Here is an 18,328-nt window from a genome sequence, read left to right as displayed (position 1 = left end):
CCACTCAAAGATTGTGAAGAGGGGCGTTGCATCTCTTTGCTTGGAATCAGCGCTAAAGAGGTCATGCCCACACAGCATGAAACTTAGTTTCCTCAATCAGGTGAGCCGACTAGAGGCGGCTGGATTCCCTCGATCGGTCATTACGGCCGTTGCTGAATCACTTCTGTAGAAGAATAAACGTGGAACACGGGAAGCGATCACTGCTACCCAGCCCTTAAGGATTAGGCCACAAGTTGTGCCATATATTCATAAAGTCTCGGACAACCTCAAGAAAGTCGCGGCCAGGCACGGAGTACCGATGGTGTTTTCCGCACCAGAAAAAATCGGAAGACTGTGCCAACGTGTGTGCACTAGGAAGAAGAGCGGCTGCCAGAAGAAACATGAGAGGGCCTTTGTTAAGTGTTCCATGGGGGTTGTGTACTCGATACCCTGATCCTGCGGAAAAGTGAACATTGGCCAAACCTAATGGTGTATTATGACCGATTCAGAAACACGCCCAAAAATTAACAAAAAAGATGACAAGTATGCGCACCTGGTATCGCATGTCATTCCGTGTGGTTGTGACGCACGATTTTCCGAGACGAATATTCTGGGTAGAAGCGGAAGTAAAACTGCACGTGAAGTATTAGAGGCCTTTTTCATTGAAAAAAATAAAGATCACTGTGTAAACGCCACTTCAATTTCGTTGTCACCAAGCGAACTTCAGTTTATCGCTCTGAGGCTATGACATTGATTAACTGTACGTTTGATAATGCATGCTGTTGGCCTTCTATGGTGTGTGTGCGCACAATGTGTCCTGTTCAAGCCTTCGAGCTATGATTAAATCAGTTGGAAGTGGGTGCTGTGTGTGTTTGATGCATTGGTGTGTGCGTGTGTGAGTTATCGTGTCAAGATTTTGTGCTCGAATTAACTTGTCGAAATGCTCTACCAACTAGCCCAACAACAAGTCCTTTTAGAATACATTTCTAGTACAGTGGGCCTGTCTTTTAACACATTAGACCTTGTGTCAAGAATTGATGGACTTGTGCACAACATCATCGAGGCGACATGCCAAGCAAGGAAGTGTGCCTTCAGCATACGCAAGGGTTTCCCTCCTGAGAAAGTTTGTGCCTTATTCGGAGGTGTTCAACCATCCTGGTGACATGTCAAAAGGGTCCGCAAGATTCTCAAGGCGGAACTTTGGCGTCAGGCGCGTTTGCTTTATGACCGGCTCCGCGTGGTCCACTCCAGTCTTCTTTCGCAATGGCAGGCTGCTCAAGACCTTCGATGGCTGAGGCAGCAACTGGGCGTACTCACGGAAGTGAGGTGGAAGCAGGTCCTGAACCCACTGCTCAAGGTGTTTGATAAGCAAAGAAGGGAAGAACAGAATCACATTGTGGTGCTACAGGACACATACATTCCGGCAGAAATCGAGAGTTGGCTTCGGAAAGGACCAAAGTTTGCCGTTCCGCCTCGCATTTCTGCTCATGAACTTGTCGGACTAAACAGGGATTTGTCTGTGAAGGCCAATCAAGACCGGGACAGATGCCTACAAGCTGGTATGAACTGTTTATTGAAATGTGCACCGCAGAATAAAATAGACCTAGAGTTAAAGACTTGAATAACATCGTGTCGTTCTTTAAAAACCAAAAATTAACGTTAATGCTAGCCAACAAAGAAGGTTGCTTTGTGGTCATGCCTGAGGGAGCATACAAAGAAAAGGCTTTAGCGGCTGTCGAGAAGAACTTCCGCCCAGTTATGTTGGGAGTGATTCGCGTTAGGTCTAAGTTCGCTTATTTCTGCAATAATGCGGTGCTTACAATGTTAGCTAAGGACATAAAGAACAGCAAAGGGAGCAACCTCAAATTTTTTTCTCGGCCAAGACACACAAACCGGATGTACCTTTTCGCACTATTGTTAGTGAAGGAGGGTCTTGGCAGATTAACGTTAGCAGATTTCTTCAGAGCAAGCTCAAAGATCTCGTGGTGAATGACCCTTTTGGTACGAAGGGCTAAAGTGATGTGTGTGACTTTTTTCGGTCTCGAGTTACTACAGGCAACGCCTTTTCAGTGGATGTTGTAGATCTGTATTATTCCGTGCCGAATGACAAGCTTCCAGCTTCTGTAAAATCCTGCATAGAAGAGAATGCATGGTGACGTTGATTTTATCAATGACGCGGGCGTTAGTGTAGACAATTTTTTATCGCTTTTAGAATTTTATCTCAATGCAACTTTTATTATGTTTGACGAAAAGCCCTCTCTTCAGCGGCAAGGAATTTGCATTGGTTCCTGTGTCGCACCGGTCTTCTGAGGTATTTTTTTAGCGGATGTATATAGGTACTTGGACAATGCTTTTAACGGAAGGGGGGGGGGAGGTTTTAAAGGTTTTTAGGTACGTTGACGATTTTTAATTCTTATAGATAAACAGGGTGACCTTACATCTCTTGATTTATTTTTAAACGTTTTTATAAGTCTAGGACGAGGGCTTTCCTTTACTGTTGAAGTGCCTCAAGAAGCTTGTCTGCAGTTTTTAGAATTAAGCCTCACGCGGCACGATGAGCATCTTTGCTGGTCTTATCATCCTCGTGTTGAGAAGCAGCTGTTGCCGAACGATTCTGCCCACTCAAAGATTGTGAAGAGGGGTGTTGCGTGTCTTTTCTTGGAATCAGCGCTAAAGAGGTCTACCCACACAGCATGAAACTTAGTTTCCTCAATCAGGTGAGCTGACTAGTAGCGGCTGGGTTCCCTCGATCGGTCTATACGGCCGTTGCTGAATCACTTCTGCAGAAGAATAAACGTGGAACACGGGAAGCGATGACTGCCACCCAGCCCTTAAGGATTAGGCCACAAGTTGTGCCATATATTCATAAGGTCTCGGACAACCTCAAGAAAGTCGCGACCAGGCACGGAGTACCGATGGTGTTTTCCGCACCAGAAAAAATCGGAAGACTGTGCCAACGTGTGTGCACTAGGAAGAAGTGCAGCTGCCAGAAGAAACATGAGAGGGCCTTAGTTAAGTGTTCCATGGGGGTTGCGTACTCCATACCCTTATCCTGCGGAAAAGTGAACATTGGCCAAACCTAACGGTGTATTATGACCGATCACGGGAACACGCCCAAAAATTAACAAAAATAGATGACAAGTATGCGCATCTGGTTGCGCATGTCATCTCGTGTGGTTGTGACGCACGATTTTCTGAGACGAAGATTCTAGGCAGAAGCGCAAGTAAAACTGCAGGTCAAGTGTGAGAGGCCTTTTTCATTGAAAAAAAATAAAGATCACTGTGTAAGCACCCCTTCAATTTCATTGTCACCATGCGAACTTCAGTTTATCGCTCTGAGGCTATTACATTGATTAACTGAACTTTGATAATGTATGCTGTTGGCCTTCTATGGTGTGTGTGCGCACAATGTGTCTTCATATATTCAAGCCTCCGAGGTATAAATAAATCAGTTGGAAGTGGGCGCTGTGTGTTTGATGCATGGGTGTGTGCGTGTGTGAGTGATTGTGTCAAGTTTTCGCGCTCGACTTAACTTTTCGAAATAACCAACTCGAGTTCATGGTAAATATTTGTTCACTGTATTCATGGCACTGCAGCCCAACGCTTGGTAATATTTCCTAAAAACAAGAAGGTTACGCCCGGCGAGTATAACGTAGCAACCCTTTCTTGTCAGACAGTGCTCTATGTACATGCCAATGGCTGCTATTGGGGAATGAGAGACGGGAGAATTCGGCTTTTAGTTAACGCGTACGCTGCTGCGAATTTTTTATTGTTCAACAACGCATAGGAGAAATCTCCCACCGACCCCACCTTGCAGGTCAAAGCGTAAGACGTTACGCACTGCTACGAGAGACGAATGGGTGCCGCTTTAAGAAGCTTTGCCCCTAAAAACCCCTGGTGGTCTAAATTTCCGGAGCCCTCCAATACGGCGTCTCTCATAATCTAATGGTGATTTTGGGAAGTTATACTCGACATATCAATCAAGTCCTTTAACGAATTGGGTGCCGGGTCTTGCCTCTCATTAAGATGATAAGTAATTGGTGGTACTGCTTGTCCGCAGTGCTACCTGTTGATGCAGTTTTAAGTAGTGCAAAACCCGACTCCCTTGCACAGTGTGCTTAGGAACCGGAAGCAACTACAGCGAACAAAACAACAATTGAGCTAAATAATGAATGAATTTCTGCATTGAACACTTAAACAAAGAGCTACCAATTTCTCCCCGCTAGTCGTACGCGTCACCGAACCGTCATGGAGTGCTTGCTGGTTGACTCGCCAAAACGACGGCGAAAACAATAGCAGACACAACGGCTCCACGCTCTAATAAAAATACCCCAGTCAATGATACCACGGACCGATAAGCTGAAGCTGTCACCACCACACAGCATTATGTACGTAGGGATTTGAAGGCTATAAGTTCCGGCTTTCAGTAGGCAATGTGAACACGTACTATAGATGTAAATCGCAAAATCATCGCGGCCACAATCAGGTTTTTCTTGCCCTTGGTGTCCATGATTGCCGGAGCTATCTCAAAGGCCACATTTTCGCATTTCGTTGTTCCTGAGAAAGTGTACACGCATGTATCTCTATTTGCCGTGTATACAAACGGAAAAAAATGGTCAACAGAACATTCTAGCAACATTTCAACGTACAGGAAGCGAGAGATCGACACAGAATGCAACTGAAAAGGCGCAGATTGCCATAGCTATTCTTGCCAGATAATGCGAGCTTCGTACCACTGATCGTAAAATACATTGCTCGTGTATGCACTTCATCACTTTGATATCAAGTGTATTCCCAAGTTCAACGCATTTAGGCGTTAAAAAGCGCACGTCGGAGTGCTTGCCTCGAACTCAATGTCATGTAATGCTCGCTTGCACTTGAATTGCCGATTGCATTATGCCAAAATAAATGAAACATCTTTTGCTTTTTGCCTGCTTTTGGTGAGCTTCCTACTTTTGTGGAGCGAGGTTGTATTGAAGGAAGGAGCTTGCCAGGTCTTTGATTTTCAGGAAACCTCGCCTCAACACCAACGAAAGAGGGGGGCCTATGCACGTTCGCTTGCGGGCAGCTTTCCGTGCACTACCTATTTATAGCAGGCGCGGCGATGGGGGCACTGATGGCAGCGTTTTTCTCAGCGCCGCCTTGGCAGAGTATATACACCAAAACACAGCGAGCTGAGTGCGTGTTGCAATATTGAAAAACGTGTCGCGCCATCTGTTGCGAGCGCGGCGAAGCGACACCTATGCACTGCCACGCGAGCAGACGCTTGGCAAATCAAACGCGAAACTGCACAACCCGAGTGCGTCTGTAAGCATGTTTCGCGCTCTTCCTCTCCTTGAATTTTGAGCTGATTTCATGTGAAACGTCGAAGAGACATTCCTCGGCAGTCCTGAATGTCTACAGCACGTGCATTACAGACTACGGAAGTACCTTCATCAGGTACGTACTATTTCGATTGAAAGAAACGCGAAAAGCGGAAAGCTTTGCTTTCGACTAAGTCGCACTGCGGCTTGCCTTGGCTGTGGCAAGGCAGAGTTTGGGCTGTATGTCGGCGTCAACGTAGCGCTAGAATCTCGCTCCAACTTGCGCTCATCCACTACATGTGTTTAACATTTTCCACTCATGCTGGGGACTCTGAACACACACGCGTTGCGAAAGTGCCAACCAGAACAAGATTTTAAAATGTTACGGTGACGCCGACCGAAAGCAAAAATTTGCCTAGTGAGTCAAGGCATGTCGCAGTTTGACTGAGTCGAAAGCTATGCTTTTCGCGTTGTTCACGTCTCTTTGCATCGCTATAGTACGCCGTTGTTACAGTTGTGTAAGTGCACGGTGCTTGCATCCACTCGTGTGTCGTAATATATCCTGGTACTGGTATGCAGCCTGCGAAAAGAGTACGGCAATGATTTGGTACCCCATACCATACGTGCATACTACATGCAAATTGCTCCTGTATAGCGGAATAACTGATGTCGCGCTTGAGTAAAGGCAATAATTCTATTTACTCGTACACTTTTACTGGACTCATATTTTTTCCTGCCGATTGTGATTATATCCACTGTCGGTGAAGCTCAGCGTTCTTTCTTGCGGATGGAAATCTGCGCAATCAAAAAACAATGTACCAGCCGGATTGCCGCATCGTATTGGGATCCTCACAGACAGTGTTGAGTAACACCTTCCTGTTGCGCTGGTTGTTTTTGCATCCGAAGACGGCGCAGTGGTACCCAGATGACTTCTCATAAGCCGGTGCAGCGTGAACAGGCGCTTTTCGCTCATTTTAAAGTCCCATCGCCACTGTTTGCCATGCCAGCGAGACACGCCTTGGCCACTCAAAACAATTTCGGACGTTTCTGGCAGCGAGCATATACCGCCGAAAGCGCTGGGTGCGAGATAGGCGTGCTCTCGTCTATATTCACTGAACACCGTAAAGTGCGAATGGGCAACCGTGGGTGACCGAAACGCGCCTGTAACCAGGCCGTGGTCGTCGCACAACTGGCGACGATAGTCTAGACACAGAACGCCTACCGTCTAGACGTAGGGTGACCGCCTACACCCTCCTCGCTGTCACCTGCTTCTGCGGCACGACTGGAGGTAGTTGGAACGAGAAACTGGGGAAGCCTCGCGGGTGAGTGCGAAGCGTTGTACGCTTTGAGAGCGCGGCTTTCGCGCAAGACTTGACGGAGCTGACACATTGAAAGGAGAGAGAGCACCACAGTTGCTGATGCTGAGCGCCGAGTTTGGTTGGCTCAGCAACCGTTTCTCTTCAGCGGGCGTCATTTCTTCGTAACGCGTTCATACTGCGGCGTTTGCGTGGTTACTTTGCGTGTATGCGTCGCTGGCATTCTGCGTAGAGGAGAGAAAATTTGACGTGGGAGTGAAAATGAATGTTTGGTTCAATAGTAGCGATTTATTAACGTCTGGTTGCGGCTTACAATTGGTGCTATGTGCTAGATTTTTTTTCCTGTTAGAGTGACGTGAGGCCTTTTTTCTTCCTTTTAATTTCAGGAAATGTCAAACTGCTATGAACGGTCGGATGGATGAACGCACGTATGGACGCTTCGTCACACTCATGATCATTCACTCCGTGGATATGCCGTGTTTTTCGTTAATTTCTCGAGGTCTCATATCTATAGAGAAGAACCATTGTGGGTCAACATTGCATAAAACGAAATAAATTTCATTTCATTTGAGCACGGCTGGATGGTGGGAGTGTCAGCCTAAGAAGCGAAGAACGCTTCTAAGAAGCAGTGAACCCGCGTCGTGGCGCAGCTGTAATTACATCAGGGCGTTTGGAAGAATTCTCGAAACAGCGTTACAATAAAAGGCAACGCAAGTTCTATGAAAGAAACGAAAAAGAAACCCGTTTATTCGAGTGTAAAAATGTAATTCATGAACCTAGACATCGGCATTCTTCTGACTTCACTTGCGGATGGGGCTGTCATTTTTTTTTGTTTCGCCAGTGCCCTCCTTCCCTGCTCTACAGGCCGTTAACTTCGAAGTACAGTAAGTTTACGGCACATGCGGATCTCTTGCAGAGGCATTGCACCTATAAGTGCGGTGTAAATCTACAAGAAAAGCCCGTTTGAGAATATATACGTCCAAGCATTCACTTTGCCTCTCGTACACCTTAGCCCGACATTCCCAAATAAGTGTGATGTTATATAAAAGCACGCAACATTTTTTCGGTCGCCACATGCTAGCTTCGCCAACAGCGCGGTAGCCTTTTCTACCATAAAAAGGAGCGCCGTGGTGTGGAGAAAAGAGCGGGCCATGCCCTCCTCTGTAAACACGTTCTCTCCGTGTGATTGGGATGGTCGGAGGGAAACCTGCCGTGGGCCTTCCCCTTCTTGTAGGCCATGGGGAAACTATCCTGTTTTTAGCATTACCGGCGAAATGGCGCAACGCGCTCTGTGTTCTCACGCGTTCTTTGCGCCTATGAGAGGGGTGAGGGGGGGTGGACGCTCATGCGTGCGCTAGATTATATCATGGCGGGGACAATCGTACGCATAGGGCTTTCACCGGAACGATTCTGTAGTAGTTACCGGGCGCACAAAGGTCACTGCACTCGTTGCACAGTCTCCGTTTGCAAAAAGAGTGTGCTTTTCAGACACAGCGAAGTGATAACTGAGACGCTTATTCGCGTTCACCTGTGAGTACGTTTCATGCGTCATTTGTGTGGGAGAAACGCAAGGCACGTTTCGATCTGCTTGCCATTCTTCGCGTGACCTTCCAATTTGTTGCTTTCGGGTTCATTGCTTTTACTTTGCGACAAAGCTTTGGATTTTGTTGCTTTCGTCTCAGCAATCATTACTACAAGCGTTCCGGGGCTGAATATGGCTGTCGCAAAAGCGTCGCAGGGCCCCATGAAATACCATATGGTCGAAATTTCAGTAGCCCATCACTGTGGCGCCCCTAATAATAATATTGTTGTTTTTGGATGTGAAACCCTGATATAATTATCATTATATAGTTTGTGTTAAGTGCCCAAGAAACGCCGAGAAACTAGCATCGTATAACGTTGTTGAGCATATGAGCTATGCAGTACAGTGCGTTCGCGGTGATCAACCCTCGCAAGCGCATGACTAATTTAGGCACGTACGCACTCCGATAGCGATCAAGCTCAGTCATGACCGGTTTATTTCGCTGCCTCATATGCGCAAGTTGCGGAAAGGAGCTCATTGAGGTCGGAAGGTTCACATTCGAAATGAGTATGCAGCTTTTGTAACTCTGGGTTAATACTTCACAACAGTGCTTTCTCGTTCACACAGTAGCGCCTCTGCGCATACTCGTTCGCGGCATGGGCACACATTCAGTGCGTGAACGCGTGCAAGCAATTTTGTCAGTAGGGAATACACTGTGATAGTGTCAGATTTCCTTGCTACATGCTCATGCGCACTACCCAGGTAGCACAAAACAGATGTAATCAGTCTTATTAGGGGTAGATCGTCTAAACTGACTGCATGCAAGAATAAATAAGTCGACTTCAGGAAGGATATATTCAAGAAGAAAAACCATTCTATGAGACGGACTTTTAAAGACGCTCATCGTCTTATTTACAGCTTGTATTTTTACGAATATATCTTTTTATCCGTCAGCAATACGCATATTAGAAGTAGACTTCAGTAAGATAATAACTAGAACTTCAAATACCGCTATATGAAAGATTTTTAAAGACCCGTTTTTCCCGCCAAGCAGCAAATTGACGTCATTTGGCATGCACAAACTTGCACGGACATGTATGAACCGCCGTGAACTGCATTTGAAGTCGAGCCTGTGCACGCCGTCACTAACTGCGATAGAAAAAGTAACGCGCGAAATGATAAAGGCGTGAGGTGTTGACATCGATTGAGCAATCCCGAGAGCTGCCAAAACTTTATGTAGTTTACTGCCATAGATAACCGCCCAACTTAATTCTTCCCGAACTCTTTAGCGTTGATCTGGTATCCATCCGCGCTCCTCCTCCGGCATCTGCAATGTCACAGCCTCCTAGATTTCCCTTGCCTGCCAGATTATCGGCGGTTACTTGGGAAGCGGCCATCGTCGGGACTGTGGTGGTGGCGACACTTAAGTAGGATTGTCTTAAAATATGTTTTTACGTTTTTTTGCTTATATGCAACAAAAATAACCTATAAAAATTTTAAAAAGGCGTAAACGTATTTATAAATAATTGTAATTACCCTACGTAAGTGACGCCGCCATAGTAGACGGGCGTTTCGTGCTCATTCAGCAGGGAACCCCTTATACAAGACATAGCCTGAGCTTGTAAATAGAACCACGTGAGGATAGCAAGCGGTTCCACACACAGTGCACAGGGAACTGGCGGATTACTGTCCGATCGGCAATAACTTGACATGTTACCAGATGCCTTCCTGATGGCCGCAACTTCGGTACGCGTATCTTGAAGTTTCGATAGTTGTGCGGCCACTGATCTTGCCCTTGTCTGTATGACTTTTTGTTTAGTTTTATGTTATTTGTAATTGGTTGTTGTGTTACAGGGGGCGAGGCATGAGCCCTCACACGTGCACAAAAATGGCGTCCCTGTGCCGGGTTTCAATTTGCCAAGTGTACTCTCCTATCACAGGACCAATAGGCGATCATTCGGCGGGAGTTGCGTAAAGGCGGGAAACGAGGGACTAAGAAGCGGCCCCAGTGTTCGGCCAAGTGTTCTGAGCCGGGCATGAAGTGTTAGCCACCATCGGCTCTGCCGAATCCCGTAGGGTCGCCCTACAGACGGTTGATTTCTGAAGTGCTTTCATTTTTTTAACTTGTATGTCCGTAACTATGTATATTCTGCACAGTATGTAAATATAAGTGTTTCTCAGCCTTACTGAAACTATCAGCATGAGCATGAATGGGCCTCTTCAAGCGACCTGAGAGTCATTCGCCGCTACTTGTATTCGCCATGCCCACGGCAGATAGGTGGCGCACAGTGCAATTCAAGATGGCTGCGGAGGGATGATCAACCCCTAAACTCGCGTATAGAAAGAAATAGGACACATGGACGTACTCCCCGTGCCACTTTCACCGCATGAATTCTTGATCGTCAAATGAATGTATATTGGTCCAAAGTACTTTCCCAAACTATAGCAACTGTAATTGTTCGATATCTCATATCTTGCCGCAGTGCGAAGACTTGTGGTGTCAGCTGATGGTCCGTGTATCAACGATGCTTTTTGTAATCCTGTGCATGCTACAGAAAACTGCGCGAACTAGAATTCACATATTGTAACGCCCTTTTCAATAAACTCTTTTAATAAGCTAACGTAGGCTGGGCGAACTTGTGCCCGAGAAATATAGCACAGCTAGATTGTCTCGAGGATTGCCTTCTGCCTCTTCTTCTACGTTCTTCTTTTCTTTCAACCCGGTTCGCGCGCAGCTGGGTCCCGCAGGCTGGTGCATCGCAAATCATCTAGAAGGCACAAGTATTTGCTAGCGCGCGTAATTTGAAGTCACATTGTGTCATTGCCCCTCTTTACAGAGTGCATCGTCCCGATGCTTGTGTCAAACTGGTTGCATGACAGTCATTCACAAACCCTCGTCGGGGATGTCGTTAACGTCAGAGAACGTTGTATCTTCAGCGTTTCATTGCCTGTCGTGATATGGTTTCATCCTGACGACATGCACAGTTTCCGTGCGATGCCGCCGTCGGGATGAAATATCCTGTCCCTCTGGCGTAACTTCGTAGTTGAGCGAGCCGACGCGGCGGAGCACTCTGTACGGACCGAAATAGCGGCGAAGCAGTTTTTCTGACAGGCCACGTATTCGTACAGGAATCCACACCCATACTCTGTCTCCTGGTGCGTACTGGACGTCTCTTCTTCGCAGATTGTATCGATGCGTGTCGGTTTTCTGCTGTTGGAGAATGCGATATCGTGCCAGCTGTCTAGCTTCTTCTGCTCTTTGTATGTAGTCGTGAACGTCATAGTAATTCTCGGGTGTCTCGTCAATAGGTAACATTGCATCTAAAGGTGTCGTTACCGTCCGGCCAAAAACAAGTTGGAATGGCGTCATCCGTGTTGTCTCTTGCATCGCAGTGTTATAGGCGAATGTTGCATAGGGTAATATTTTATCCCAAGTACGGTGTTCTATATCAACGTACATTGACAACATATCAGCCAGCGTTCTGTTCAGTCGTTCCGTTAGACCATTTGCTTGAGGATGATATGCCGTAGTTTTTCTATGACTGGTGTTCGTCAATTTCATGATACATTTCATCAGGTCGGCCGTAAATGCAGTCCCTCTGTCCGTGATCAACGCTTTTGGAGCTCCGTGCCGCAGTACTATGTTGGAGACGAAGAATTCGGCTACTTCAACGGCTGATCCTTTAACTAGAGTCGCTGTCTCGGCATATCTGGTTAAATAGTCGGTCGCAACTATTATCCACCGTTTTCCCGATGATGACGTAGGAAATGGGCCCAGTAAGTCCATTCCCACTTGTGTGAATGGGGCTTCTGGTGGTTCTATCGGTTGAAGGAGACCTGCTGGTTTTAGCGGTGGCGTTTTACGTCTTTGGCAGTCCCGGCAGGTTCTGATATAGTGTCGTACAGAGCTAAGCAACTTCGGCCAGTAGTATTTAGTGCGGATGCGTGCTAACGTTCTGCTTACTCCTAAGTGTCCAGCTGATGAATCGTCGTGGCAAGCCTCCAAAATCTCTGGTCGCAGAGGTGAAGGGACGACAAGCAGGAATGTCGCTGTATTGTTGTCAAAGTTCCTTTTATACAGGATGTTGTTTCGTAGGACAAACGCTGACAAGGCGCGGACAAAAGGTCGTGGAACATCGACAGACTGTCCTTGTAGGTACTTGATCAAGAGGAGTATCTCAGGGTCGGATCGCTGCTGATGTGCCATCTCTGATGGTGTCACAGCTCCCAAGAAAATAAAATCTTCACCATCCTCGGTGGAAGCAGAAGCAGCAGGTTGAATCGGAGCACGTGACAAGCAGTCTGCATCAGTGTGCTTACGACCTGACTTGTACACAAGCGTGATATCATACTCCTGTAATCGCAAGCTCCATCGTGCAAGCCGTCCACATGGGTCCTTGAGATTAGCCAGCCAGCATAGCGAATGATGGTCGCTTATAACTCGAAAAGGCCTACCATATAAATATGATCGAAACTTGCTGATAGCCCATACCACGGCAAGGCATTCTTTCTCGGTCGCTGAGTAGTTCACCTCAGCTTTCGAAAGAGTGCGACTGGCATACGCAATGACTCGTTCTTGTCCGTTGTGCCATTGGATGAGCACGGCCCCAAGACCTAAATTGCTTGCATCCGTGTGGATATCGGTTTCCGCTTCCTCGTCAAAATGCGCCAGAACAGGATGGCTTTGAAGGCACTTTCGTAGTTCATTGAAGGCATCCTCTTGTTCGGCAAGCCATACGAAAGGCATTTCCTCTTTTGTCAGCAGTGTCAGTGGTTCAGCAATTCGTGAAAAATTTTTAACGAACCGTCGATAATAGGCACAGGGACCTAAAAATCGCCTAACAGCCTTTTTGTCTGTTGGCTTCGGAAATCTTGCTACGGCCTCAGTTTTTGCAGGGTCTGGGCGGAGGCCTTCTGCACTGATGACATGGCCGAGAAAAAGGAGCTCACGGGAGCCGAAATGACATTTCTGCGGTTTTATCGTCAAGTCCGCTGATTTGATCGCAGTGAGCACGGCCCGGAGCCTTTCCAAATGTTGCTCAAAGGTAGCAGAGAAAACTACAACATCGTCGAGATAAACCAGACATGACTGCCATTTAAGACCACAAAGCACTGTGTCCATCATCCGTTGGAATGTGGCGGGTGCTGAACAAAGGCCAAAAGGGAGTACCTTGAACTCGTATAAACCGTCCGGTGTCACAAACGCTGTCTTTTCGCGATCTCTTTCGTCCACTTCTATTTGCCAATACCCACTTTTAAGATCCAATGAGGAAAAATACCTGGCATTTCGCAGCCTATCCAGAGTGTCATCAATTCTTGGGAGAGGATAAACGTCCCGTTTGATGACGGCATTCAGCTTCCGATAATCAACGCAGAAACGTAATGTTTGGTCTTTTTTCTTCACAAGAACAACAGGTGACGCCCATGGACTTGATGAAGGCTGGACTACATCGTTCGTCTTTGAGCATTTCTTTAACCTGATTACCAATAGCTTCTCTTTCTTTTGGTGACACTCGGTAGGGATGCTGGTGTATTGGCCTCACTGACTCGTCGACAATGATGCGATGTTTAGCGACAGGAGTGCGTCGAATCTTAGATGACAACGAGAAACATTCGGTGAATTCCCTTAAAAGACGCTCTATTTGCTCTTTTTCGCTTGGTAGTAGGCCTGGCTCGATGTCGATGGCTGCAAGGACAGACTCCACGTCTTCGAAATCAGAATCATTGGTTTCAAAAGTTCGCAGCTCCGTAACCTGGACGAAATAATTCAGACTGGCGATGACGGTTCCTTTTGCAACGTGCTGCACCTCATTTCCAAAGTTTGTGAGTAGAACATTTGCACATCCGTCACGTAACTTAACAAGGCCTCGTGCCATGCAGATTCCTTTTTGGAGTAGTAAGGCAGTGTTGTTGTCAGCAAATCCTTCGAATTCACTGAATGCTTTGTTGTTTACTGCGACAGATATGCTCGATCTTGGCGGAACCATGACGCCATCATCTGCAATACAAAGGTCATATGCGTTTTCTTCCGTTTCAAAGGTACCAATCGCGTGCCTAGTCGAGAATGAGACGGAAGATTCTCGCAAGTTAAATACAGCGCCATTGGCTCGTAAGAAATCCATGCTGATAATCAAGTCTGTTGAGCATTCCGGCAGCACAATAAAACTGGCGACGTACGTGAAACCCCGTATTCCGATTCTTGCTGTGCATATTCCAGTAGGGTCGATGAGGTGCCCTCCTGCTGTGCGAACTTGTGGTCCCTTCCAAGGAGTCAGCACTTTCTTTAGTATTTTAGAAAGTCCGCTACTCATCACTGAATAATCTGCGCCGGTATCTACCAGTCCGATGACTTCGTAGCCGTCAACGAACACACGTAAATCGGAAGCAACGTCACTATCGAAGCACCGGTTTCTAAATCGGTCGTCGTTCAGAGTCAGCAATGGAGGTTTTTCTGCATTAGCGTCGAGAGCGGCCTTGCCTCCACAGGTCGCTGACTCTAGTTTTCCCGACGCGGGCTTGGGGAACGAGACCTTGGGGAGCTTGCTGAAGGTCGGGGGCTAGGCGATCTATACCTCCCCGTTGTCGTTGCCCGAGGTTGGTGTCGTTAGAAGCCACTTGAGGTTTGACGACCTGACAGGTATTCTTCAATTTCGAAGGGACGTTCACCATTTCGTGGTCGAGGTGCATTAACAGGAAAACCACGGAGTCCTGCCTGGCGGTAGTGGCACGTTCGGTAGAGATGACCAGGCTCCCCACAGTGGTAACACAGCGGTATCCTGTCGGGAGTGCGCCAGACATCGCTCTTCCTTAGTCTCCTCTCTGGCGTTGGCTGCAGGGTGCTCGGCGGCATCGGGTACTGCATAGGTGTAGCCGCCGCGACGTCCGCACGTCCTGGAGGTCATCGTAGTAGCACATCAGCATACGTCAATCTCGTCTTCTGTTGTAGTGGCGGCTCTGGCTGTGCGTTGCTCGAAGGTTCACGTACCACCTGCTTGACCTCCTCACGGATCACATCGGCCAGAGACGAAAGCATTGGAGCGTTCTGGTCAAGACGCTGCCTCTGCAGCTCTTCTCGCACAACAGACCGCACCAGCTCGCGTAGTGCTTCCATGCCGTTACCGAAGGCTGGTGGCAACATGTCCAAGGAAGTGACGATCGCATCCCGGTTGTGTAACCTTGCTCGCTGTTGTAGCGTCCTTTCCATTGTAGTCGCCTCGGAACGAAGCTCGGCGACGGTGCGCGGTTGGCTTCGAATTAGTCTGGCAAAGAGTTCTTGCTTCACGCCTCGCATCAGATGGCGCAGCTTCCTGTCTTCGCTCATATTTGGATCCGCTCGGCGGAATAAGCGAGACATGTCTTCCAGATACATGGCGACAGTTTCGTTATTGCGCTGATTTCTTGTCTGGAGCGCAGCTTCAGCTCTCTCTTTGCGGTCTGTGTTCGGGAAAGCCGCGAGGAGCTCCCGTCGAAAATCATTCCATGACCGGAAGGTGGCTTCGTGGTTTTCATACCACGTTCGTGCGCTATCTTCCAGTGCGAAGTAAACACTTCCAAGTTTGCGCTCTTCCCCATATCCGTTAGCCTTTGCGACGCGTTCAAAGTGCTCAAGCCAGTCCTCTGCGTCCTCGTAGCTTTCACCGTGGAAAGGCTTTGGTAGCATTGGCTGGTTTACGACAATGTTGGCTGGAGTGACCTGAGCTGTCATGTCAGTTGCGTACCCGTTCACAGCCGTTAATGTTCCAAGCGAAGTCGATAAAGGTGAAAATTCAAGACCCTCACCACGTAGGCGTCGACTGCAGCGCTGATGAACAGGCGTCAGCTCGTTGGGTCGAAATCGCGGTGGTTCTGGACTGTGCTCCGTCACTCGAGAGGGGCTTGGCATCACACCCAGCACTTCCACCAGATTTGTAACGCCCTTTTCAATAAACTCTTTTAATAAGCTAACGTAGGCTGGGCGAACTTGTGCCCGAGAAATATAGCACAGATAGATTGTCTCGAGGATTGCCTTCTGCCTCTTCTTCTACGTTCTTCTTTTCTTTCAACCCGGTTCACGCACAGCTGGGTCCCGCAGGCTGGTGCATCGCAAATCATCTAGAAGGCACAAGTATTTGCTAGCGCGCGTAATTCGAAGTCACATTGTGTCAATATGAACTGAACGGCACTCCGAGATAATTTATGCCGAGCGTGCCTGGCGAATTTGCTGCAATAGTAGTCCACTAGCTAGTAGAGTGTTGTCACGCCCGCACAGGACTGAATGTTTACCGTAGCGATGGTTGGCACACATATGCGGTCGTCATTACTTGCGCTGGAAGCATTATGCAGCTGCTTCTTCAACGGAACACAGGCAGTCAACTTCCCAATAAGTAGCGCTTGTGTAACAGCCGTCATCAGACTCCAACAGTGCGCAATTCGCTGCACTAGGATGTTGCAGGTTCCATCAGCGCGATCGAAACAAGAATATCGAAATGAATACACGCATACGCTTTTCAACGTCAAAATTGCAAAAATTTGTCAAAAAACAACGTCGTTCAGGCGGCACTGGTGAAGTGCAGAAGAAATTAGCGTGGACTGTAGTCGTAGCTGCTATTCCATTGCTCTAACCATTTAGCTTCGCTGGTGGAGCTCCTGTGTATTGGCGGCTTGCGGCGTTTTGTAATATTCACGGTAATTGAGCTACATGAAATGCACAATAAGCACTATGGTTTTATTATTTTGAGTTTGCGAAAGAATATTATACAATAAATATAATCAGTGTGACTTAGGAGCGTGAAAAAAGTATTAACCCACGACGAGACGGGAAGTGCAACTCTTCCTGAGCTATCAGCTGATCGTTCATCAGCGACTGATCGTTCATAGCAGCTGATCGTTCAGCGGCTGATCGTGCCACTTTCAGCGCGTTGACAACCATCTACGTCCAATGAAAAACCCTCGACGTCAAGACGGTTTTCTTGAACATCACTGCTGAAAGTAACCTGAGGAATTCTTTCCGCCGAACGACTTCGATAGCACAAACAACGCGTCATTGCACAACCCCAACAAAGAGTCACTCACCACGTTTATCTGGGAGTGCCGAAAATATTTCGCTCCGATACCAGGCAAGAAAGGAATCACTTACAGTGTGCTACGATCTGTCTATGAACGTAAAAAACAAGCGGCGCAGTGTAGGCCAAGGTTTGGAAGCGCAAATCGCGAGCCTGCGCTACTTTCCGCTTGCAATGAATGTTATGGGATTCATAGACTAAAAGCACCGAAGTGTGCTGTACGCACGTAAAAAGAGGTGAGTTTCAACTGGAAACGTTAGACAATAACATTTAACTATCCAACGTGGCTGCAGAAAATCTCGCGAAGCTGCCATGTGTACTCTGCGGGCTATAATCGAAAGCGCGAGTTGCCACATATTTTCTTGAAAACTTCACCCATCGCAAGAAGGAATCAGATTTATTGTGTCATGGACAATCCGGTATATTCCCTGACGCACGCAACATACAAAGTGGTTTGTGTTCGTTTCTTGCTAACGCGTTAACACTCAGGCTAGCACCGCCGAACAAGGGAGCACTGGGAGCGTCAGCCTATTGATCATCCATGAGAGGTCACTCCCGAATTCCGCTAGGTGGCGCGACAGTCTATGAACATTGCGAATAGTGGCAGTACGTCACTCCCACCCACTGTGCTTTACAACTTCGGGTGGCGTGTCTCGGGCGCCGAGTGGGGAGAGTTTTTTTTACAACTTCAAAGCGTCGAGTAATATTCAGCTTCTTTTGATTTAAAGTACTGCAGGGAAAAACTGGCAATCATATTTTTTAATAATAACAAAGTCAGTGAGCATAAGATACAGGAAGTCATGCTAGAAATAGTGGATAAGTACAAATACTTGGTTGTACGGATAAATAACGGGGCTGAGTACTCAAGGGAGCACGGAAGATACGTAATGACTAAGGGTAACACGAATGCAGCTGTAATGAAAAATAGAGTACTCTAGAATTACAATAGGTTTGCAGTTGTGAGGGGGATTTGGAAAGGCGTCATGGTCTCGGGTTTGATGTTCGGCAATGCAGTCTTGTGCATGAAGTCAGAGGTTCAAGCAAGATGAGAAATTAAACAACGTGGCATAGTTAGACTTGCTTTGGGAGCACCCGGGAATACTCAAAATAAGGGGGTACAGGGTGACATGGGATGGACATAATTTGAGTGCAGGGAAGCTAGTAGCT

The sequence above is a fragment of the Rhipicephalus microplus genome, chromosome 3 (assembly GCF_043290135.1).
Source record: "Rhipicephalus microplus isolate Deutch F79 chromosome 3, USDA_Rmic, whole genome shotgun sequence".
Lineage (NCBI taxonomy): Eukaryota > Metazoa > Arthropoda > Arachnida > Ixodida > Ixodidae > Rhipicephalus > Rhipicephalus microplus.
Note: the sequence above shows the minus strand (reverse complement) of the source record.